The sequence below is a fragment of the Cydia amplana genome, chromosome 14, assembly GCF_948474715.1.
Source record: "Cydia amplana chromosome 14, ilCydAmpl1.1, whole genome shotgun sequence".
NCBI classification, from domain to species: domain Eukaryota; kingdom Metazoa; phylum Arthropoda; class Insecta; order Lepidoptera; family Tortricidae; genus Cydia; species Cydia amplana.
The window spans coordinates 8,337,293-8,362,646 of NC_086082.1; the positions used below are offsets into that span (position 1 = coordinate 8,337,293).

A 25,354-nucleotide genomic window follows, 5' to 3' on the forward strand; every position below is an offset into this window, starting at 1 on the left:
CGAGTTGGACTCGCGCACGGAGGGGAACCCTCCGTGCGCGACCACCGCGCCATCAATAAAAAATAGAGCATAAAAATCGTGTTTGTTGTATGGGAGCCCCCCTTAAATATTTATTTTATTTTATTTTTAGTATTTGTTGTTATAGCGGCAACAGAGATACATCATTTGTGAAAATTTCAACTGTCTATCGCGGTTCATGAGATACAGCCTGGTGACAGACGGACGGACGGACGGACAGCGAAGTCTTAGTAATAGGGTCCCGTTTTTTACCCTTTGGGTACGGAATCCTAAAAATTAAAACTGCCCCTCAATTAAGATTAAGGTTTGTGTGAAAAGTGTTAGAGAAAAAAAAGCTACTCTGAAGTCCGAACCAAGTACCTGTTTTTTACCATGAATCATGACGAAACCTAGGTCACCAATGTTTTATAAAACAGTGAGCACCAGGTACATATGTAAGTTGTCATACAACTTCTTTCCTTTTAAGTATTTCCACCGAATCCTCCGTGATAAGTTGGTTTCGAGCAAAATGAACAAACTGACCGAGCAGCAATCTTGATAACACTAAGTGGCCGCTGTATTTCAGGCTCTGTTAAACAATAAATAAGGGCTTTGCTTTGACAACCCTTATAAACGACTTGAGATACGTGTAAATCACAACTCTTACGAGCCACGAGCCATTAAAGACCGACTAACTACTTACCTACAATACGACACTGTAAGGATGGTGATAGAGTGTATAATACTTTAATAAGTATTTATGATCTTTTCATTAATTTTCATTAAGTTAATTTATAAACTAGTTTCAAGTCAGATAGTCAGACAGGTACCTTCATTCTAGCTGAAGGTAAATAATTCCGTGTCCTTGAAGAAATGCACAATATTTAGTTCAAGACATCAATTTAACACTTAATCACCGTATAGATTCTCGTGAAACAGTCAGTTAACAAACGATTGCAAGTTTTGAAACACAAAATGTACATTATAGCACCAAATAGCACAGAAAAACATTTTAGTACAAATCTACAGAGTGAAGCAAAATAAAACCGTTTATAAACACAGAGCTTGTTGTTTTCTATATCAGAAAAAGTGAAATTGACCTTAGGTATGGTAGAGGAGTTTCATTTCTCCACTACCTGAAGTTTGTATATTTATAATATTTGTTCTTACCATTACTATAGTACAATATACTAAAAACGTATGACTTGTTTTATATCAAATTATTTCAGAGATTCCAAACACGATATGTTTAATTTGCTGTCAATTATTTTGATATCTTTATTTTTAACTGAACTGCTTGAACACGAAAAGTGTAACCACTATTACCTAACTCCGGTATGAATGCGTTTTATTAAGATTGTGATCCTTAAATGCCAAGCGTTTGACAGCCACGCCTTTTCCTATGACAATTGACAATGCAACCGGTCCTACGCCTCATGCACCTTCATGTAATGTAAGTATAATATCAAGATGTAAAACTAAATGGTACCAATTTTAAGTGTAACGGCAGCATATTATTTTTCACCTCAGCAGCTCGAACAAGGGTACTTTGCTACTTAAAAACAGTGAGACAAAATGAGCAAAATGCGATTTTGCTCACTGTTTATACGTAGCAAAAGTACCCTTGTTCGAGCTGCTGAGGTGAAAACTTAATTGTTGGTATATCTTAAGAAAACATGAATGAATAGAGGTAAGTGATGAAGAAGGAATACATTTTTCGGGTTCTCTAATATGTTCTCACTGCTGAGGTGAAAAGTTTTGTGAACTACACGAGATCAGCCACGCCTTTTCCTATGACAATTGACAATGCAACCGGTCCTACGCCTCATGCACCTTCATGTAATGTAAGTATAATATCAAGATGTAAAACTAAATGGTACCAATTTTAAGTGTAACGGCAGCATATTATTTTTCACCTCAGCAGCTCGAACAAGGGTACTTTGCTACTTAAAAACAGTGAGACAAAATGAGCAAAATGCGATTTTGCTCACTGTTTATACGTAGCAAAAGTACCCTTGTTCGAGCTGCTGAGGTGAAAACTTAATTGTTGGTATATCTTAAGAAAACATGAATGAATAGAGGTAAGTGATGAAGAAGGAATACATTTTTCGGGTTCTCTAATATGTTCTCACTGCTGAGGTGAAAAGTTTTGTGAACTACACGAGATCAAAGTTATTTACATCTCGTGCGCTTTTGAGTCCCTTACTACGCTTAAGATTCTAAATTAGATAGTATAGAATCTTTCGCTTGCACGGGACTCAAAATAAGCACTCGAAGAAATATCAAACTTTGATCTCTTGTTGTACAAATAACTATTATCTTACAAGGAGAGCACGTGCTCTCCTTTATTGAACATGTATATTAGGTGTGTTAATTAATTTTGAATATTTTGTTTGTGACGACTGACGAAACTTTAGCAATTTTTTGTTTTCCTTACTTTATAATCATTAACTTTATAAGCGCTTTCTACTTAGAAAGTTTAACAAAACATTATTTGCCTTTAAATTTTTGCAAGTGATTTTTCAAATAAAAACGAAATGAATGCTTAGCTCATTGAGCCGAGATAATTACTTGAGATGATGTTGAAGAATAAACCTGTTTTCCATCTTAATGATTTATTTGATGTAATTATAAAGTTCTATAATCTTGCGTCATTTTGGTTTTCTATTCTTCGCGATAAAATCGTGATAAGGCGGTTGGTTGGAGTTTTTATTTATTTATTATTATCATCAAAATTTACCTATGGAATCTACCACGAACTGTGAAAGAAAATACTCACATCTATAATTATGACGGCTAATGGATAAAAGTGTAAGGCCTGAGTGGACGCTCATGTTGGGCGTGCAGCGGGGCGGGGCGTGCGGCGCGGCGTGCATGTCAAACAAATGCAAACGTATAATAGCGGCCTTAGTGCACGCTGCTCAAATCCCTTGGGAGCTCGACGCCACGCTGCACGCCCCGCCGAACGCTCCGCTTCGAGCGTCCACTCAGGCTAAGGCCACGTTGGCTACACGGCCTGAACAGTCGCTCGTGATAGCGTAGGAACATACATACAATTTATCAATTCTTAGTGCTTACACTACCACTATGTATGTACCTACGCTATCACGAGCGACTGTTCAGGCCGTGTAGCCAACGTGCCAATCGCTAACGTTACGTAGCGAATTAAACGCAACTGTCACTATCACACTAGACTAGAAGAGTGATAGAGAGACACAAAGCGATTTTATGGCGAAGCGATAGCGATTGTCACCTTGGCTAAGAACGCCTTTACTAACGCATACGCACGCATTATGGGCGCGCTAACAGACTAATGTTGGTGACATTGTCCTATTTAGTCATTCGATGACTGAATGCGCATTTAGGTCAGCGAGTGCGAGTTTGGTGCGATGCGTAGGTTTCAGCAACAATATATAAAATATATTAAACAAAAAAAGTATGAAACCGCCACCTTATTACCTATACACCAGACTTGTGGTCACGCACACCACAACAAGTCGTGTAGTGCGAAAGGGATTTTGAATTTAGTGTTCATTTTTGTACCGATGACAAGTTCAACAGCCAACTGCAAAAATGACCATAAAGTTTTTGGAGGCTTTTGTTCTTTCATTCACTTTTTTGCAATAAGTACCTACTTTTTGTAGCTGAGTGTAGTCATTTACGTCAACTCTCCTGCCAAAGCCTACCTATTATATCTATTGCAGATGCAATCATAGTTTCGAAACTACATCAAACTATTTCTGAGTGTTTAAAGCAAATGCGTAAATTATCAATTTATGGTACAACTGGTACAAGCGTTGTTGAGCGGGGCACTAACGGCTCCCGCGTGTGGGCATTCACAATGTGGTCCAGATGCCTCTATATATAGTATACATACAGAATTGCAACCAGAAATGTAAAATACTCCCATTATTTATTAATTAGCTTCGAGCTTCAAGCAACCTCGAAAACTGTTCTTAAGTTAATTTAATGAATACACTATTATTATATTAACGCCAAAGGTGATCGAGATTTTTCGTCATCATCACGATTGATATTGGTGGTCATCATATCAATCATTATAATTAACTTTGCGATTTATAAAAGTCCTTGACTCTGTCCGAATGTAAACTTAATCTTCCAAATTCACTAACTACTATATAGAACAACTGCTTTACTAAGTATAAATATGACTTTTTCCTCTATTACATAGTACACAAGCATTTTTCACGACAAAAACAATAAACTCCAGACAGGTGAAAGTTATGATTTATTCTTCCGTAATATAACAAAAGGTGCGAAGCCAGTTCATAAGGATATATGTGAGTAAAGTTTCTTTTATCAATAAATAGTAAGCACCTTTGTGTTATCCTCAAGTATTATTTAGGGCAAGTTGGTTCGTTTTTGCGCGGCCTGACGTATCCTAAATAATATTTCACTCTTATCTGGCATGCTGGTCGCGAGTCGTATTTATCTGGAGATGACACACGGGTACATGACATGTCGTAAAACAAATGCCACGCGCCAGAAGTACTCAGTGGAGTTTTCGCCTCGGTGAGTTAGCGTTCTTGTTTTGCACGTGCGTTTAGAAATTATTTTTCACACCACCTATTGGGAAAAGAGCTTTTTCTTCCCGGCTAGAAAGGATCAAAGTGGCACTTTTCCTCCCTGCTAGAAGGGATCAAAGTGACACTTTTCTGTTCTAGCACACAATTTTTACATTTTTTTTGCACATTATTTTTTTAGCTTAAAAATAATCTGTTTAAGCATCAGATTGTATCAACACTAAGATTTTTTTTATTTTCCTCATAGTTGATGTGAAAAGCAGTATGTGTCACACCACACGGTATCAAAATTATTTCGTCTTGGGCGTTAACACTTGGATCCCTCATTACGCTCAGGATTCAACTTTAGAATCCCTCATTACGTTCGGGATTCTATTGTAGAATCCATCGCTTCATTCAAGATTCAATGTACGCCCTTGACGGAAATATATAATTTTGATCCCTTGTAACACAAACCACTATTCCCTCTAATCGAGATGTAGATGCGTCACGTGTTAACAAAAAAACGGTTAGGTATATATTAATTAGGTATGTATGGCGTGTACTTAATGCCACATTCCCTGACAAACATACCTATTTTGTAACGTTACGGCCAGGTCTCGATTAGGCGCCCTAATGTGCCAATTAAAAAGGTTTTAGGGACATTTTTCCCAACTACGAAAATAATAATGAATATGTAATCAAAACACACGGTCATGCACGCTCAATATAAGATAACTACTGTACCTCCTACTTGTCTGAGCTCTCTTTGATGGTACAAGCTAATACAATTTTGGTGGTTAAGTCCTCTCGGGTTTCGGAGTAATTCGATTAAATGTTTGCTTTGTTTAGGCTTGCTGTGGCCTCAAATACGAGCCACTTTTCCTTGAAAGGAAATCGCAGTTAGAGATAAGTGTCAGGAAATATTTACGTTTAGGAGCTATTCCAGCTCCTATAACGTTACATAGGTATCTACACTATCTACCGTGGTAGCAAGCACTGAATACAGGTACATTACACCTACATAATTATATAAAAAAATTTAGGTATTTTGTAATGACAAATTTAAACTTGGGTCATCCACCATCACCTTCTCGTGTGGGGTATCAATTTGAACCGTAAAAAGTTTTGTCCATACCTCGTTTAATAAACAATTTACCTACTTATAATTTCTCTACACGTCCGGGGAGGTGGAATCTTTCCAACACAAATATTTCCATAACATTCCAGTAAAACGTCGATAAGGCTTTGGCATTCCATTTAATATTTACCTACCAATCGCTTTTCAGTAAAGAATAACAAAACCAGCATATACACATGGTGGAAATTCAAAGGTGTAGGTATTTATGCGAAGTCCCCAACTCGCTTTAGGCCAGCGGGCTCAGCACGGTTCCATTTTTATGGACTATCACTATGCCCGTCACTTTCGCACTTACATACTTGTTAGAACGTGACAGGCATGGTGATAAACGATAAAAATGCGACCGTGCTACTAGGGCAGAGCGTGAGGTTTACCAGCCGAATCCATCTCATGCATCAGAGGAGGCCTGCGCGTTGCATTAGGAAGTAATAAGGGCTACTCTTGTTTTTTGACTTTGAAACAAACTGATTTTACTTAACTACTCGTAAATAGGTTATCTTGTTGTTTAAAACATTCTATTAAAACGTCGATAAACTGTTGGCTTTGTGCCAAAGCCTAGTGTAGTCAGGGTGCTTAGATTACACTGCTCACTCTGGCACACTCGCGCTTCCGACAGCTGTAGTCAAATTACCCGCCTTATCGCCACGTGTTTACCTGAATTAGGTCGTACTTGTAGACTATAGGTATTTAAAGTCATTTATTTATTTATTTATTTATTTTACCTACTTATATTTTTTGAATAAAATGACACTCAAATAAATTCAGTGTAGGTACCTGCAACATTCAAGTTTTCAATATAAAATAGTGTAGTTAACAAAACAGTATCTATTTAAAAAACCGGCCTATTTGGTATGCATATTAATAAAAGCTCCTGTTTTCGTGTCTGGAGTTTGTGGACCTTGAGAAATCGCCCCCTTCTTAGAAAATGTGTTTCATAATTTAGAAATTCACCTTTTACTCTGAATCTACGCACTCTATGAAAATGTGGTCTAGTAACAACATAGAGCAACATTAAAGGAAATTCAAGTCTTCACAAAAAATACTACAAATTTTGTGGAAAAAATAAACCTTCATAAAGAAAACACTTGAATAAGCAAGGTTTCTCGTCAATCCCTTTCCAGGGCAAGTTCAATATTTTACTTGATTGCGGTTAAACCAAAAAGTATAAGTCGGATAATGGTTTTCAGAGTACGTTATGTCTGTCTGTTCACAGTTAATAAACGAGAGTCTCTTCATTGAACGCTTCTATTATAGTAAGCCCAGGCGAATCGGATCACAGGGCGAATCAGGTTAGACTTAAAAAAATATTGATATTGAATTATATAGCTTATGACGTTATGACTGCGTCGCAGACTACGATACGACTAATAAGAGACGCACACCACTATTTTAGTGCACTCATATCAACTCGGTCTACCCTACGTATAAATACAATCAATCTCAGCTTACCAATTAAGATAGCATGGCCGTAAATATTCCGGCCAACTTGCTTGTATCTGTCGACGACATCTGACAACATGCTGCTGAACACAAATGACCGTTTCCTTCATATTTTCAACGACAAACAAACAACTTCGGAATCCCTGAATTGTGCAGCCGCATTACAGACTATTTGAATATCTTACCCCGTTTTAATGTAATGTTATTAAACGCCTAACTCTTGCCCGCGATTTTGTCCGCATAGAATTATCGTTTCTGTGTAATAAACTATCTTATGTCCTTTCCCGCGACTTAAAGTATCTCTATGGTATCGAGAGTTAGAAAGAGTAAACTGACTTCTTGAGATTACCGGTTTATACAGGGTGCCCAGTAATTAATGGATAACCATCTAACTACCAACAGGGCACCTTAGGCTGGTCCAGAAAATGCACTTATAGGTCTAGTAAAAGTTTCGTGGTTTTCGAGATAATCGAACTTTTCTGTCTTTTTTAATAGCTACTAGCACCATACTTCAAATTTAGAAAAGTGCGATTATCTCGAAAACCACGAAACTTTTACTAGACCTATAAGTGCATTTTCTGGACCAGCCTAAGGTGCCCTGTCGGTGGTTAGAAGGTTATCCATTAATTACTGGGCACCCTGTATAGTATGTATACTATGTATAAATCTTATATTTTTTATGTCCTATTTTTACCTTCTCTACTTATCATCTTTGTACATAAATGTAAATAAAATAAAATAAACTTATGCCTTATAGGTACTCTGTTTTCTCACTGCTTTTTATTTTTACTTTTATCAACGAAAAAAATATCTATTTTTGTTTTTTTAATACTTATTCTGTTCGCAAAGGCACTACTTATGTACATAGTGGGTGTATTGTGTTCAAACAAAAGTGGGTACTTACCTAAACAAAGGTAAAACATATATTGGCAAAAAGCCATATTGACCAGTCTCTAAAAGCGAGAACCGAGCGACAGTTATTGGAGAATACCTATTGGGGATTCCTGAAACCACAAGCCACCTTTAGAATTTCAATTAATAGCGACCGCTTTTTTATTTCATTAGAGGTAGTTTTTTTTACCCTTTGATGCCGTGTTTGACTGATTTCAAAATTCTCGCTTTGATTTATATTTTACTTAGTTACGGCACTTTACAATGTAATTGCAATACCTATTGCTTTGATACTTCATTTATTTAAGGCGAATTGTAAGATTTGTAAGTTCTCTCCAAATATCGTACGTTATCAAACTAGTTTGTTAATTACAAATGATATAGGTACCTAAATAGGTTAAGGTATTTGCTTGTAAAATAATACAGCACAGAAAATAATACGATGATTGATGTAATTCGCAATGTTAATAGTAGCAAAGTATGAATACATATTTATAATTATTAAGCGTGAACAATCGTGCTTATAAAATGGTCGTGATGTTTCTTGCTGACAGAGACAACTGCTCTGTACATTCACAGCTACAATTTATCGGGAAGATAGCTTCAGGCCAAAATGTGTATTTATTTTACTTCAGAAGCATCGGGCAGAGTTCCAATCTCTTTGGCGATATAATCGCAATTTTATCGCATCTCAGAACGCAGTGACTATAAAGTAGTCCCTAATACGTGGAGTCCATTATATCTATCCAGTAATTTTGACGTAGTTCGCCCCCGCCTCGACCCGCTTCCAAACGTATCTAGGCCGGTAATCCTATTTACCGCAGAAGAATAGATTTGTAGCCGACAACTGAATTATATTTCCAACCTAATTGCGTTACAAAATCAGCCTTTATTGTGGCGAGCTGGATAAATCTAGCTAGTTGATTTATGGAGCAAGCATGTAGGTACATAGTTTGGATTATGTACGGAATGCCCTGCGGGAATAACGTTTCGGGAACCAAATGATTCACTGCCCCATTCGGTATGAAATCGCACAGGTGGATATTGACAAATAAAAAAGTAAATACAGTGTTCGGTTAAGTAACTCAGTAAGTAGTCATTTATAATAATTCATAAGGACACTCACTAGAAAGGAAATACTAATACTAATGCCTACCTACTTAAACATTAGGTAATTTTAATTCAGCAAATAATAAATAATGAAATCACTAATTAGATTTATTTAGATTAATAGTACTTTGTTGACATCTGAATTGTAAGGTGTACCTATTATAATTTATTATTTGTTACTTTAATGACAATCCTCACATTGTGACCTTAATTTCTGTGACATAAAGTGCTCAATTTTGTTTATTTATTTTATAGTTTAATTACGATCCATTCCTGGTGAATTTATTTTTTAAATATTTGTTTTTAATTTTTAATTTATTGTGATATTGCTGACATACGATTTGTAATTTAATAGATACCTAATTTTGAATGAAATTTTGATTGTCACTGTTATTCTTCATATTCATTTATTCGTAATGTAAAAACTGACAACCACAATATAAATTCCTGAAAATCTACCATGTGTAATTTTAAGTGAAATTGTATATTGTGAGATAAATAAATCATATCATATCATATATTGTTTGTGAAAAGACGGTTGTGTGCCTAAGCATGCTCGTTCTATAGCCACGATTGAAAATAATATAAAAAAAAAAACATTTATTACATACATGCAAATTTATAGCTTCATTCTCAAAACTATTTGCGACTACAGCCACCGCGTAACGTAATATTACTTAATTACTCATACATTAAAAGCATTACCTACTCATCTAGGACTCATCACTAAATCAGTCATTAATTGCCCTGTACGGTTTACGTTTGCGTACAATAACTCCCTTTATGAACAATTGTGACAAAAACCCTTTGTCCTGGTTCGTTCTTAGTAATATGCTTATTTAAAATTACAGGGATTGGTTAATTTACAATGACTAGTACACAACTGTACACCGTGAGGAATGTGTTTATTAATTATGAATTTGATCTCGGGTGTTATTGCAAACAGACGCTCGCGCTTAGCGCCTGCTATAACAATAAACGATGTCCTCTATTAAATCCCGCACCACACTCGACAAAGCACAGAGATAACATCATGTCAGGAACGCGTATCTGGAAATGGTCAAAGCTGCCCAATAACATGCGATATATCAACGTCAGTACAGGCTTACCCGTTATTCTACAGGCTATAACATGGTCTACATGGCCCGTCCAAATTGCATTTTCATCGCTGCGATAGCTTGCACGGGCCTGAATCACTGAGCGACAGACTGATTTGATTACAGGCGAATTTCATTATACACGGACGTGGCAAGCAAATGGTCGGAACTGTCGCCAGTGAGGTGAATCTGATGCTAAATCAACAATCAAAGGTAATATTATATTTGAAAAGGTATTTTCTAATGCCCCACACTTTCTTTTGGAGTTTCATTTGTCAAATAGCAAAAGTCGGCCGCTGAACCCGTGCAAACAACAATACTGACTCACGAATACATTATACTTATAAGTTAAAGTAACTTTTTTAAGCAATGCCAAAAGTTGTTCGTGAGAAGGGAGTTGCAAATCAACAGACCGCAACATCGCAGGCGTAGGTGTTTCGCGCAGTAACGTGCAGAGAACTCCCTCCTGTGCGGTAGACTTATAAGCCTGTTGCATCCCTCCCGGGTTGGCCCAACGTAAATGTCACTACATTTGCGTTTGGTTCCTCCACCCAACTTTCGGAGGAGAATACATTATTACTTTCGTCACCGAGCAAAGATATCGCTTGCCAAACACTTTGGTCTCAAAGGATTTTCACATTTTTTGACAGAATTTGATAACGTTTCACTCAAACGTTTTTTTTTACGAAATATTTATCTTAATGGTTGTATTTAGGAACTCTTAACTGAGGTAGGTATTGATTTATGTTAGGAATATAAACTCACTTTTACGATAGTTTTATAAGCCACTAAATATTAACAGATTTAATGATATAAAACCTAATCGAAGGCATAGGAAGTGGCTATGTTATAGATATGCATTGAAATCGCAAAGATTGCGAAGCGATGTAGCCGATGCGCCATTGGGCTCGCTGGATTTCCACTTAATAAAGTTCAAATGAGCCGTACGAAATGTTTATTATACCTATCGCTACCGATATGTTACTTTTCTCTTTGGCGAAACGAAAATCTATATATATTATATCGGAATCGGTGTTCCATTTCGGTTTTCCACTCAGCGGTTATCGAAGCTATTTATCTCGCGGAAAATTCGATACCTAATAATAAGGTAATATTACAATGACTATCCGTATTACCAACGTATTACTTTCAGGGAGAAATCCACGCCAAACAACTTAAAGAGATAACCTCTAAGAGCTTTATTGAACACCTTTAATAATCTAGTCTATGAAGTGTAATCCATAGTCATTTGTGGTGAGTAATAAAATTTATTTTATTATTATTATTTAGAGCCTGTCGTATCCCGTTGCTGGTCAAGGGCCTGCTCCCAATGTCTCCACTGATATCCATCTGCTGTGTCTATCTCTGGTCACTCCCACTCCTTCTAAAACGATTCCATTTTATCCCGCCTTCGCTGGCGGGGTTTGCCAGATCCCCGTTCCGAGTTTTCGGGCTCCCACTCCGTAGTGATTTTGCCCCACAACTCATTCACATTTCAAAATAAAACGAAGGCATTGCGTCATTAAATAAATTTTGATATGATTACAGGAATGTCTAAATTAAATTCCAGTTCCGGGTTATTCAATTTACACTCCACAGAGTACGGGACAATCTGTGCTGCTCTAATAACCTTTTAATGCGACCCAAAAACTGAATGAAATCCTGTTAGATCTCACGCAAGCCATTTATATGCTAATAAAGTTTAGCGCCGAGGGTATGATTACGCCTCCATTCATGGGTTGCACTGCAGATATTTTCTGAGGATCCCCGGGAACCATTACTATCTCTCTTTGCCGTGACATGTTGCCGCTTTTGGTCGCCGTCAAAGAAATTTATTATACAGCAAAAATAATAAAAGGGGACGCTAGTGCCTGCCTTGTATCTTGCTACTGACTAATATTATATATATTATATTTTTATTTTATTCTTGCAATTATGTTTCATCTGCATTGAGTTTCCAACGAGCAAAAAAAATAACAAAGGTAATTTTCTTAGATTTCTTTTAATGAAATGGAAAATAGAGTCTGTGCGGAAAGAGAAGAGTCGTGGAATGTATTGGCCGTACATTCCCATACATTCCACGACTCTTCTCTTTCCGCACAGACTCTACTTATGTAATCGTTCTTTAGCGATTATACTGTTTGCGCGATAGGTAATATTCATCATTTCCTGCTCTATATTGAAGTGACTATTAGGGATGTCACTCGGGCGACACGCGACACTAACGATATTCGTTTTATCGATTTCTGGCTCTAAACTATGTCATTGACCGATTCTCTAGCATTTGACTAAAAACAATATTTGGGAGGATATTTGTAATTACTTATGTGGATTATTAACTTATTTATACTATATGATCTTGCTAGTTTTTTCTTATTTCATTTAACTTAGGTAAATGTCGGACTGATAACTTGCATGCTTTGAACGAAGTTTCAGATTATTAGTGCAACATAAACATTTTTTCCGATGTGACTAATTAAATTGATTCTAACAAGCTACGCGCTTGACGCCATATAGGTAATATAAAAGAGAAACAAAATATTTAGGAACAGGAATCCAAAACAGATATCGAATGTTAAATTTTTCTTAAACCTGGTATTTGTATTTTCACAACTCCCTTGGGTGCTATGACAGAGATGCGCCATTAAGGTGAGTTATTTTATAAATTACATATTCTGAAAGTTGTCAGCAAAAAACGTGGGTTAAGAGATAATTAATAACGCAATCCTAGAACCCTCCGCACGGATTTTCAGGCCACCAAATAATTTAAATTCTTCCTGCATATCGCAAGTATTTGCCATAGAAAAATATCGGGGTGAAATACAGATTTTTTTCCTTATTTTTTTCTAAGAATAAATCGGCTTTATATTGATTTTATTAATAGGTAACACGACGACTGTCTGCCTTCACGTCCCAAAGGATATACGCTGACAGCAATATCAGCTACACGTATATATTAGTATATAGATATATACCGTATGAATCGTAGGGAGGAAGGAAAACGCGAAAATACTTTTATAGTGATGTATTCTGATTTCCTATGAGAATTGTAATCCTTTTACTTGCTTGAATTTTTAAATTTGTTTTCAAATTCGAAAATATGCGCTGTTACGAAATGCTTTTCATATTTCTTCTCGAAGTGAGTTTTTCGTAAAATAAATAAATAAATAAATATTATAGGGACATTCTTACACAAATTGACTAAGCCCCACGGTAAGCTCAAGAAGGCTTGTGTTGTGGGTACTCAGACAACGATATATATAATATATATAAATACTTAAATACATAGAAAACAACCATGACTCAGGAACAAATATCTGTATCATCATACAAATAAATGCCCTTACCAGGATTCAAGAAAGTATAAGAGATACATAAAAATTATATCGCGTTCTTCCTGATACAGGCGACATTGATCGAATTATTTATCTTTGATATAACTTGTTAGCCTTAAAATTTGTTAATCCATTACGGGTATAAATTATTATTTGTGTTACAAATAAGTGTCGCAAAAGTTCATGTCGCGTATAACAATATTCATGTGCCAAAAGGAAACTCACAATGGACCCCTCTGGGTACAGAACGACTGCCGACGACGTGCGTTCACGTCGCGTTCCGCCTCTCACGTCGAGTTAGAGAAACATCCTAATGTTCAACTGAAAATAAATGGAAAGCGCCACAATTTCAGCACCTCTCAGCGCATGCCGCCTTGTTGAGATAACGACAGCCTCAAAAGCCTATAAAAATGCTAATGGAATGAAGGTGAATGTGCCGTTTCAAAAGAAAAGGGATTGTGCGAACCGCGTATCATGATATCAAGTCGAGGTCAGCTAGCTTTATGAGTCTTTTAATATTTTAATGAGAGCGCTAGCAGACTCTTTAGAATCTACACGCAAAGCCCTATAACACTAAAGTACTCACTGTACCATAACATTTTGATGATGAAAGGAATGAGACTCGAATCAATTTATTCGCCGTATGAATTTGATTTAGGTAGCCAACTGGAAATGCGAGATAAGAAAAATCCCATACGCATTTGTAAGAGCTGATGAGCTACGTTCAACACTTTTAACGGGATTAATTTAATAAAGGTTATCAACTTTGGCATAACTTGCGAACTTTTTTATTTTCAATAAAAAAAGTTCTGCGAACATCTGTGCCGTAGCAAAGTTTAGGTTTAAAATTAGTTTCACGTATCGTACGGTTATATATACTAACTTCATAAACTAGCTCTTCGCAAAAAACCTCGAGGTTGTGGCACCCCAGATGATTCTAAATGTATTTACATAACAATAAAATAAAATATACACAAATAGGAAAGAGATTATTTCAAATTATGCATTGACCTGATAAATGTGAATATCCTTACTTCTGCACCAACTAAAACAAAACTTTGGTGATGACTTCCGCTTGCAGTACTATAGGAAGTTTAAATAAGTAATAAAGAAACTTCTAAGTCATAAAACCAGTAGGTATACACTCGTTTTCGGGTTTAGTCCTTGTTTATTTTCGATGCCAACGATTGCTTAATTACAAATGTTTCTCAATGTTACCTTTATACAACAACTCTTTGACTACACTTGAGGGGTTTTAAACGTTAAACTTTCTGAGTTAGGAAATTTACTGAGGGTTTCTTTATTTTTTGTTAGCAGCCTTCGACAAGCCGCTATTTAAGCGTGTGCCACGTCATCAGCAACCGGTGTCTGAACAAAGGGGTGGCTGAATGGAGTCGGGTTTCGATTCATGGCTGGGACGTGCGATGCGGCGATAGATCGTCGGATTTAGCAATTACCGCCGCATTAAAGGCTCAGAGGGCCTACCGCGAACCACGTTCGACGTGTTACCTCCCTGTCACACTTACGTACGAATTTACAAGTGCGACAGAGAGGCAACACGTCGAACGTGGTTCGCGGTAGGCCCTCAGACGACGGCGCGGCGCGTGATTGCAGACGGATGACGCGACATTGCAGAATATTGCCATGGTGTTATTTCATGTCTTTGTTACATATTTAATCACGATTTAGACGCTCACTCACCCTTGACTGGCTACGAGGAGGTTTATTTACCTTGTTTATTTGATGAAAAAAAATGTATAAAATAAATTCTGATCCAAAGGTTGTATGCCACAACAAACATTGTGTTTTAAGGACCCCAGTTACTTTGTCAACTACTGAAGCGCAATTTCTGTAAGGACAGTTAGGAACAAAGATGGAAAGGAAACGAAATTCCGCGCAAACAGAATAAAGACCTGGCCTTTTACGAACTTTCCCTCGAAACTTCTGGGAACTTCAAAGAACTTTCCTGCCAGCATGTATAAATAAAATGTACGAACCAAGGGAGTCTGTTTTGATGAGAAAAATAGATTTTAAGTAGGTGCCTTTGATGCGTTGAAACTTTCAACCTGATATCTCATGAAGCCATGACCTTTATATTACAATGCCATGAATTATTCGGCACTAAACTTTGGAATAGTCGAAAACACGGACATAATTTAGCCTCACTGTCTGTCATTAAGTTCGGTTAGACAGGCCCTCTAATCGTGTTACTTTGGTTTATTTAAATTGTTACTTAATAGAGTAATTCTCTGAGAATATGTCTGCGGTTGCGTCTAGTTGCCACGACTAGTGATCGTGGAAAAATAAATTTCGTACATTGGATCGCGGCAATTAGACCGCAGACATATTTTTTTGAGAATTACCCAATAAAGCTTTAAATCACTTTATTTTCAGAATACACACATAAACACTACGCTTTTTTTCTCGTAAAGCTATGTGAAAGCCTGGTTTAATCCATGAATAGGTACACAGAAATGTACAGCGCATTTTGTAAAGCTCTCTATGTGAGCGGAAATCCACTCACGATACTGTTTTGTGAGAAAACGCAGGCGGCGACGCGATGAAATATAAATTCCGATCAAAACCATTTGGCTGGAAGCGACATCGCTCTACATATTTATTTACAAAGTCACTCAATACATTCATTCAATATAACGTAAGTACCTATTTTTAAAGAAAAGTCATCGTTCATATTTTTGAAGTGAAAACTTCTTTAGCGGCGCTGTGCACTTTTTGTGATGGGGAAAAAATGTTAAACTCGCGAGAGATTTTATGGTATGTTAAAAATATGTATGTACTAATCTATCGAGCCAAAATTCCATAATCACATCCTGAACTGATGACGGTGAGACCAAGTGTTAAGCCCATTTCAAATCTACGAAGAAACGGGGAGCATACTTAAAACAAAAAACAAAGATTCCCACTGATTGGGAACCTACTCCTTCGAAATTTTGAAGTGAAGAAAGAAAATAATTTCTACCCTAATGATTAATTATTCAATGTTTGCTAACTAATTGAATCCACAATGTCACTTAACGGTTTGAATTTGCATAGCATTCTGGATGTTTCTGTGCAATTTGTGCCAGAGTGGTACAACATTTAATTGCGTCCGTCGCCAGGGAGCTGTTTAACTAACTACTTGAGGGACGTCACAACACAATGATCAATCATGCCTCGCGCGATGTTCCTGTCATATTGTGTTCCTAAGCCCTCGTGAATACAGAGAATATTTCCGGTTGTCCCTGGAATCTGATAACTTGTAATTGTCTATTGTGACAAAAGTATACGTTATTGTCATAAACAAGGTAAACTTGAGGTAAATTAGATAAATGTGTCTGTCACAAATTGTTTTTTAGCTAGCATAATAAGGGTAACATTCCATTTCTGACCGCAGCTGCACTACTGGTACTGAACGCGTCGCTGTTACTGTCAATTTCCATAGTAAAATGAACAGTAGTGCAGCTGCGGTTGGCAATGGACTGTCACCTTAAGCATGGACGTGTTTGCATTTTCTTTGTTGGTCAACTATCCACTCGGTTTGTTTGTTTCTGCTTGTTATCTAATCAGTAATCACAAGAGTACATAATTACAAGTTTTGCTTAGTTTAGGACTAGATCGATCTGTGTAAGATTGTCTCCAAATTATGATTTATAATTGCTTAATTTATATGACTTTCTTAAACAAATTATGTAACCAGAAATGTGGAACCTCACCGTATTTTACTCACCTCACTGTCATACTTAGCTTTTAAAAAGGTTTATTTATTAAACTTTCTTGTACAATAAACATAAATACAAATGGAGGCACATATTATATAATAGTATGGAGGCATTAATGTCTTAAGGCATTCTCTACCAGTCAACCACAATGCAAGATACATTCTCTAACGTGGGTGCAGTGAGATAGAAATAAATCAGTATACATAGCAACTATTAACAAGGACATTGACAACATTATTTAAAATGTTGCACATATTATTTTACTACAATATATATGTTTATATATATATTTTTAGAGACATAATACTATATAATTGAAATAAATAACATTTAAGTATAATACAAATAACTGTTGTTACATTGGAAATAGATTAAAAATTAAAAAGTCTCATATTGGCAGCCTTATTTTTTATGGTAAATCAACCTTCCTGAAATATGCCAAGAACAGCGCTGTCACCTTGAAGGGCGTAGGCTACATTTCATCTCCGAAATTTATACAATACTCTAGGGACGGGAATATAAAATTCTGCTCGGAAAATGTTAATAATATTTATTCGTACATCGCCTTACAAGATTTGAGTGCCCGGGAATACTGTTATCTCTAAAATCACTAATTAAGTAAGCCAATTACAGAACCCTCGTAAGTAGGTAGGGATCGAAAAAATAGATGAGCATCATAAAAAGTAATGGTTATTGAGAAACAAATATTAAGTGTATTGAGTTTTCGTCGTTATTAATATATACTAGCTGTGCCCGCGGCTCCGCCCGCGTAGAATTCGGTCTGTGTCAGTAAGCTAATTCATCCCTAATTTCTCTTTCTCTCCCCTGGAGGCGGAACTTGAAGTAAAGTTGACAGATGGATACGATTAGCGGGCTGAAGTCCAGATAAAATATTTTACAATTAGGTAGGTACCACTAAACAAAATTACACTCCAAACCCAATAGTTTTTTTCACCCTTCCCCAGCTTCGCCCAGGCTGTAAGTACCTAATCACAGAACAATAGTATAAGTGTCTAAGTGCGAAGGCCGAAGGCCGAGCTCCACGTAGGGCCGCAGGCCCGAAGCGTCCAGGCGGTCAGTGCTTAAACACAGAACATGAACAGTATAAGTGTCTAAATGCGAAGGCCGAAGGCCGAGCTTCGTGCAGGTTCAAAGGCCCGAAGCGTCCAGGATGTCAGTGCTTAAACACAGAATAATAGTATAAGTGTCTAAATGCGAAGGCCGAAGGCTGAGTATCGTGTAGGGTCGAAGGCCCGAAGCGTCCAGGATGTCAATGCTGAATCACAGAACAATGGTATGTGTTTAAATGCGAAGGCCGAAGGCCGAGCTCCGCGTAGGGCCGAAGACCCGAAGCGTCCAGGATGTCAGTGCGTAAGTCGTAGTAGTCGCTCGGTAGGGTGCCCAGAATGTCATCTTTATCAAAGTAGGCTTAACCTTAAAAGTGAAAAACGCGAGCGTAGCGAGCGCGAATTTTTTCTATCAAAAAAATTCGCAGGCTATGTCAGGGGCACACCCGCAATGGTTTACGTGAAATTTTGGTGTGGATATCTAATGTGAAAGCCGAAGGCCGAGCTCCATGTAGGGCCGAAGGCCCGAAGCTTCCAGGCTGTCAGTGCTTAAACACAGAACAATAGTATAAGTGTCTAAATGCGAAGGCCGAAGGCCGAGCTCCGCGTAGGGCCGAAGGCCCGAAGCGTCCAGGCTGTCAGTGCTTAAACACAGAACAATAGTATAAATGTCTTAATGCGAAGGCCTGATGGCCGAGCTCCGCGTAGGGCCGAAGGCCCGAAGCGTGCTGGATGTCAGTGCTTAATCACAGAACAATAGTGTAAGTGTGTAAGTGCGAAGGCCGAGCTCCGCGTAGGGCGTAAGGCCCGAAGCGTCCAGGCTGTCAGTGCTTTAACACAGAACAATAGTATTAATGTAGGTTAATGTGTGTGCTCAATGAGTTTAGGAACTCCAGAGGGTCTGTTGTAACGTTGCCTTCATCCAAGACAGCGTTAATGGATTTAGGTATATACTGCCTGTTCACCTTCGATTTCCGCCAATATCCGCGCATGTGTAGGTAAGTATCCAGTACTCGCTGATGTACCACAGTACTTACCGTCGAGCGCGTCTGTCGTGCGAATCCGCTGAGCGGTCAACCGTTCTTCGCACTGCGTGAACGTCTCCGAGGCACGAGATTCTTCCTCAGATTCCTGAGACCGTGCTACCTTGTAACCTCAATACGTTGCGAGAATTTCGCGAAAAATTGTTTTTTTTTGTCCGAAAGGTTATGGTAACGCGTTTAAAATGCAAGTCCCAAATTGTTTGACATTTACAAAGACATATACCTAATATTTAAAAACTTTCGCGTTTTGAACACATATTAACTCACATTTATAGACGGGCCTATCTCGAAATTTATTTTATTACCTTTATTTACCGACGTTTCGACACAGGTTTCACTGGTCGTGGTCGCAGCCAACTGATGTCCCAACAAAATGTCAAAACAAAGATTTGTGCAACTACCCGACGAAAAGTGTATGAAAAAGTTTGGGGTAGACATCATATTTTCAAACCACCCACTTCAAATAATGTTAATTATTGTCAATAGAATATGATTTAATACTTATTTTCAAAGACGTTTGACATCGACTACGAAAAATGTTGTTTTTTTACAAAGTACCTACACAAAAAAAAAGTTTACACCACTTTCTTAAGTTAGCGCCATAAGATTCAGGTGCAAACATAACTTAATTGAGTGTAGTGGCCACCCCCCCTTTTAGGGGTTGAATTTTTCTAGCCTAAAATGTGGCCAGGGATTTTCTTGACAGATTAGTAAAGTTTGCATCAAAATCCGTTCAGCCGTTTTCACGTGATGCGCGGTCAAATAAACAGATAAACAGACAAACAGACAAAAATTCTAAAAACTGTTGTGTTCTGTTATCGATTCTAAGTATCCCCAGCCAATTTTTTTTCAAATATCTTCCATGTACAGACTTTCGACCCTCTTCAGCTTTATTATATGTATAGATAACGCAATAAGGTAAGTATGTACTTAGATTATATAGTCTGATATTTAATAGTATTTTATGCAACCGTTGTTTAAGAGGGGTCAAAAAAGGCGAGTGGCGTGAGTAACAATTTGAGGCGAAGCCGAAAATTGTTAATAAAGACGCCACGAGTATTTTTTGACTCAGTTAAACAACGTTGCATACAATACTTTTTCTACGACCAAGCACTTACTTTTAAATAAAATTGTAACAAATATTTTTAATTCAACAAGTAGCAAAGATGGAGGGTACGGGCGGGAAAAGAATGAATCAATGAATGAAATTTAAAAAAAAACATGTCTGTGGTTCACTTATTTGTCAGAGATGACATTTAAAATAAGGTTGGCAACACTGTATTTCATTCAATATTTTTAAGTGGTCATTACACGAAGTATCGTAATATTGCCAAAAAGATACTGCGTGTATGCACAAATTCTTTTTTGGGGAATAGACTAAAGACTTGTCTTGACAACTATAAGGTAGGGTTTTAAAGGTGTGTGCACGACCCTTTAAATGACAAATAAAAGTACGGGAGTAGAAAAAATATTTAATATAAGTAATTAACTTCAGTGATTCAATCTTACGGTTAATTAATTAGGGATATACGGATTTTAACTCTTTAACGGATTTTGAGAAATTTACAAAATTCAAGCTTAATTGCCACTTCACTTCATATTCCTTAATATTCTGCATAATTAGATACATAAAGATGGTATAAAACTATTAAAACGGATTATCTCACGTATATTGAATTTATACTATATCCCGACGTTTCGAACCCTTTACAGCGTTCGTGGTCAACGAGTGACTGAGGAAAAACTACACTGTGCAAGTCTACCTACTTACAAAATAATGAACCATCATAAACTATAAATTTTAAGGCCAGTTATACATGCAAAATTGGTTCATAAGGCTTCTACATTAAAATTATTTTCAAGTAAAGATAAAGATACGCGATAAAGCTACGCCAGTTCTAACTTCTAACCCTACACCTCTAATAATAGTTAAATATCTGGGTGACCGAGCTTCGCTCGGAAAACATATAAAAACTCGAAGATGTGCGTTTTCCTAGAGATAAGACCTAGCTAGATCTATTTTTCGCCCCCGAAAACCCCCATATAGCAAATTTCATCGAAATAGTTAGAGCCGTTTCCGAAATCCCCGAAATATATATATAAATAAACAAGAATTGCTCGTTTAAAGGTATTAGATTAGATAGATAGTTTAATCGTTTTAATAGTTTTATTTCATGAGTAACTATCGCGGTAACCGAAGACAACACTATTATACATAAAGATGGTGTTATACGGTGGTAACTTTTACCATGAAATATAGCGAGTATGTAATATAAAGGGTTAAATATCTCGGAAAGGATTTAAATGTAACCGGAAGTAATTACAAAAGGTAAATTATAATATTTATTTTGAAATTATAACCATAACTATGATTTGTATTTGTAGGTGCAAATGGGCCAAAACATGACATTTTTGCGCGCTTGAAAAAATACTTTTCTAGCGATAAACAGCTTTTATGCCATATTTCTTTGTGCGTGGGTACCGATATTGCGTGTAAGAACGGAATTCTCCCACACAAATATGAATGAATCGGCATGATTCTTTATCGAGATAATGGGCTTTATTTACTGCGCCCTCCTGAGTTCCAAAAGTAATTGCTTTGATTTCGAAATTGAAATGCAACTCAATTGCGAACAGTTATTTTACATGGTCAATATAATTTACACATAGCCTGATAAGCATAGTGAATTAGTGATGTATTTTTCTACAGCTATGCTTGACTTGACGTCAACTATTTATCTCCTAACAATTAAAACCACACATTACCAATAACATCACTACACAGTATAACTACAAAGTCGCTTCCCGCTGTATGTCTGTCCCTATGTATGCTAGCTCTTTATAACTACGCAACGGATTTTGATGCGGTTTGTTTTAATGGATTTTTAATAAGAGTGATTCAAGAGGAAAGCTTATGTATTATTTGTTAACCCGTGCGAAGCCAGGGCGGGTCGCTAGTTATTTAATAAATTTCACTTACTTTTCGAAGTTATGTGTGAATGCCGTTCCTAAATCCATATTTCCTATTAATATCCGGTCTGTGATACTCGTATACATCAAAGATCATGAATTCACAAGTAAGTATGTAATGCTTTGAGTCCCTGTTTAGGCTGTTTATTTGGGTGAATTGTGAATTTCTGATGTGGAATATTGATTCAGATGTGATGTGGTAGACATAAATGGAGAAATAGCTTAAATGGATCTGTTTTTTTTTTAAACGCTAAACGTTTTGTTAAAAAAACGCTACTTTACTTTTACTTTTAATGCCCAAATTTCTGTTAGTCAGTAGAATAGTAGGTAATTGGACCCGCCGCCGTGCCCGTTCGGTAAAATCTCCAAACTAAAAAAAAACGCCAGGACGTTATAAAGTGTTCAAAACAACAATTGGCTCAACTCTTGGCTATTGTCAAAAATCTAATAAAATGGAAAACAAGAAAAAAAACCTACCTGCTAATATTATTTATTTTAAACTTTATTGAACATCAAAAAAGGTACAAATTCATGGCATTCTCTATAAGTCATCCATAGGGCTAAACAGAAAAATGACAACCTGTTCTATGTAATGTATAAAAATAGAAAGTAGGTACCATAGGGATTGTACATACCAACATTTGCAAATTATCATTTATCAAAAAACACTAGTACAATGTGAATAAATAAGTAGGTACCTGAATCAGTATTCAAAATTGTTAACTACACACGGACCCATACAAGTTAGATGCCTCGTAACGTAATAACCAAACTCGCAGAGCAATGTAAATAGGTATCTTCGAAGTTTCTGTAGTACCCGTTAGGTACTGCATAATCAAAGGTTAACAAGTTCCAGGAAGTTCACCTGAATGTTATGAAAACAGTTTTCGTTCAATTTAAATTCAGTAAATAGAGAGAACATTAAACGTCGCCGTAACGTGAATGGAAAGTGTGACATCGTAGCGTAAGGTACACAGTACACAGTACATTCATATTAGTTGAGTTATGCGCACGATAAGGGCTTATATGGAACCCGGCGGAATTTCTATGCAGCTATGCAGCGATATTGCTCTGAGTTTTTTTATTCCAAGATACGATATCAGAAAACAAGACCTTCACTTCATCATTCTCATATATATATATAGTGAGATATGCAGAATTCTAGAGAAGCACGCTATTACGTATTATTTATTGTTAATAAAGACAAAGTCCATAGCCTGTTGACTTTTTTATTTTTACAACGCGATTAATTATCTTGTTTTGCGATTAACCATTAAATTAAATAATTAAAATATATGTAAATGTACTTACTTAATTGTAATAATTAAAAAAAATATATTTACTTCAAAGAGCCTCAAATAGGCTCTTATTATAATAATTCTAAGGATGGATGGATAGATCTGTTTAAAATTTAGTACAGTAGGTAATAGGTACGTGTCTTTAGGTCTAGGTATATTTGAAACGAGCATTTGTTTGACGCAAGCAAAATGATGTCACAATGTAAGTTTAAATTGGGCTGAAAGTCGTTCCTGTGTATGTTGCTAGAAAACATGGATAACGAAGCTTTCAGATAATTATTTTATGCATGACAATCTCGACACACTAGGTGCGCCACCTGTGTCATTTTCAGGAGCGGATTTAAAAAATAAATAAATTAACATGATTCCGTCTTTATAAGATATTCAAATTAAAAAAAACTGGTTAAAATAAAACATATAAAAAACTTTAATTACTGCATTATAGAGCATAATTTATACTTAATACATCAAATTTTCTCAGTTTTAAAGCAACCTGTAAAATAGGTAGTTTGGTAGTTTGGTTTTACACTGACCACATTACACATTAATCATATTATAAGAGTTCGAGTGCCGCATGCATCGCTGCATTCCCTGCTTTGTAACTTCCATGTAGAGAGGTCACTTTTCTCTGCAGGCAACTGAACTAAGTATTACCTAAACTATGCATTCAACAGATTTGTTTATTAACCCTTTAACCGCCAGAGTCAGATATATAAGACATTACATATCCAGCTCATTTCGCCACAGTCTGATAAATAAGACAAAGATCTGATTTGGTTTTTACAGCACATTTTATAACTCTCGTAACTATGTCAACCTTACTCTGCGTGGTACAATTACTGTCGGTGGCGACACGAGCTCGCTCGATCAAAAATTGCTGGCGGTTAAAAGGTTAAAAAGCTTGTTACTTCTAGAATAAGGAGCCGGTTTAAGATATCAGTTTTAATTCTCCGTATACATTTCAGGCTTGGCCAGAAAAAATATATTAATGTAGGTATTGTAGGTGATACATTTTACTTTTTAATATTCAATTCAATGTTCCTGAAACTGTAATCATTTTAACGGAAAAGTGCCTGTGCGAAGAAGATAAAATTTTACGAGCAATCCGGTACAAATAAAACTTTTACACAAATAATATTAACTTAATAGCCATTAAAATAAATTGCCTATCAAATGTCAACGTCAATAAATAAAACCAAAATAAATACATTAAGAAAATGAGCTTATCTTATCATTATAAATAAAAATACCTACCAATTTCAAATAGCATCACAGTATCACACACTGAACATGGCAGTCACTACACGCGAACGTGTAAAAGTCCGGGAGATTCGGTCCGGGCGCGTCGTGCGACAACTTCGACGTCCGTCACGGCACTGGTAGCCCGGACGGCCCGAGCTGCGCGAGCCGGAACGCCGGAACAGGCCGCCGCTTTCAGCGATTCATGGCCAAATCTCTATGACAACCTATGAAAAAAATTGAGAAACTTTACACTTCGTTTTTCAGCCTAGACACTAAAATGATAGTTTGATTGATCCAATTTTTTCTAGTAATCTGTCTTTCTAGTGCAAAATTAAAACAAAAACGAACTATCTACATATATGTCAATTTCATTTTCAAAATATTTTCAATCATTTTCCACTTACATTACGTTAATATGTAAATATACTTTCAAATTGGGGATTAGCCTTGTATTGTAAATGTAAAAAAGAAGTAAATCAAA

The 25,354-nt window shown here is 36.6% G+C and overlaps 1 protein-coding gene across 1 annotated transcript in view; it reads right to left on the reverse strand.

Annotated features, from left to right (window-relative positions):
* Positions 1-25,103, reverse strand: part of LOC134654065 (monocarboxylate transporter 4-like) — a 71,274-nt gene extending 46,171 nt beyond the window's left edge. Inside the window, exon 1 of the mRNA XM_063509479.1 lies at positions 24,886-25,103. The gene's annotated coding sequence lies outside the window, so the exon portion shown is untranslated. The remainder of the gene's footprint in view (positions 1-24,885) is intronic.
* Between the last annotated feature and the right edge of the window lie 251 nt (positions 25,104-25,354).